This window comes from Panicum virgatum, chromosome 1N, assembly GCF_016808335.1.
Source record: "Panicum virgatum strain AP13 chromosome 1N, P.virgatum_v5, whole genome shotgun sequence".
NCBI classification, from domain to species: Eukaryota; Viridiplantae; Streptophyta; class Magnoliopsida; order Poales; family Poaceae; genus Panicum; species Panicum virgatum.
In genome coordinates, this window is record NC_053145.1 from 57148166 (window position 1) to 57149706 (window position 1541).

General features: G+C 41.6%; 1 long non-coding RNA gene across 1 annotated transcript; it reads left to right on the forward strand.

Moving 5' to 3' along the window:
- Positions 1-523: 523 nt before the first annotated feature.
- Positions 524-1295, forward strand: LOC120656907. Its single transcript, XR_005668035.1, has 2 exons — positions 524-780; positions 991-1295. It is a non-coding gene; the product is annotated as an uncharacterized LOC120656907 (long non-coding RNA).
- The last annotated feature ends 246 nt before the right edge of the window (positions 1296-1541 follow it).

Here is a 1541-nt window from a genome sequence, read left to right on the forward strand (position 1 = left end):
CCGTCCCTGCCAACGCCGGCGACTCGCGCTCGGTTCAGTTTAGTCGATACATTCCTGTTCAACTTCTTCTCCACGCAGGGAGGCATCTCATATACTACTTCCTCACCACTCTCTCACTTGGGCCTAGCCTGTTACATTCGCGATCCAGTCCGGCCCAACAAACCGGGTGTTCGGCTTGCGGTGGCGCCTTGCCGCTTCCCGCTCTCCCTTAGCTCTTGGCGTAGTAGTAGGTGCTGGTAACTGGTCGGTAACACTCTGTCCCTTTTAACTGTCGCTGTTGGAGTGTATGCCACAAATTTGACTCGATTTATAAAAAAAATGTAAAACATTTGTATCTCCAAATAAATTTATTAAAAAATTAGATTAAAAGATTTATCTAATGATATTAATTATGTATTATAAATATTAATATTTTTTAACAACTTGAGGCTTTGACGTGACGAATCGGTATGTGATTTAAAATTAATTAAAGTTATTTCTTAGAAAGCCAAAGCTATAGTTATTTAGAAACGGAGGGAGTAGGTCTTCCTTGCTTCTGCTATCTTGGTCTTTTCTCCTCTCTGCCGCCTGTGCCGTCGAAGTTGGAATCGCTTTTTGCTCTTCGCGATTTGCTGCGTCTTGCGTTTCGCCAGCTTCCTCCATGCGTGCTCGCTGCCGTTTCCTCCATTCTCCATGTTGACCTCCCGTAGTTTCTGTGATTTGCTCTTGCTTGTTCTGTTTTCCTCTTCCTCGCTACGCCTCCTGTTGGATGTGTTCGCGACTCAGTAAACAACGATTCAGGTACGCATATTATTCTGACCCTTTCCACGGTACATCGACTCCGTCATCTCCTTCCCTCCGCCATGGATGTGCCAAACTTATGGATGAAGCATCAGGCAACAGCGGCCGTGCTTGGTCCTTGAGAGTGACGGGGCTGCTCTATGCCTCCTTCATATACTGTTTCCTGAATCTATCAGCACTTCTCCTCACGTCATAACTGTTGCTTGAAAGGTGCTCGACAGAATGCTCCAGTTGTGACATGACACAACAAGCTCTGTTGGCAATGGAACAATTCTTTGGCAAAGTGAAGGCTACATCCAGAAGATGGACTTCTAATTGTTTTACACTTACTATGTATTTTTCCTGCTTGATCAAGATTATTTGATATTAAGTCAATTCTTTCATTCATTAGGTTATGATTTAAAAGCCAAATTGAAATCCTTTTGCTTTCCTAGTTTTTCCTTTTCAAGTTTATTCAGATTCCATTCCATTTAGTGTAACATATCTAATTAAATGCCCAGCTAATCTTGTATTCACTTATTACTTATTGCGAGCTGTCAATTTATCTTGTCTTTAACTTATACAGTGCTTTAGTATTCCAAAGAATCTCATTTTCTCCTTTCCAATTTATTTTGATCAGTGGCTGGTTGCAACTTATTTTGGTCAGTGGCTGGGTTCTTCGTCTTTATTGCTTAGTGAATCAGAATGACAAACACCTTACAATCAAGTTACTCCAACCATTCATGTCGGAAGTATGCTATTCCTTGTAACATCATTAAATC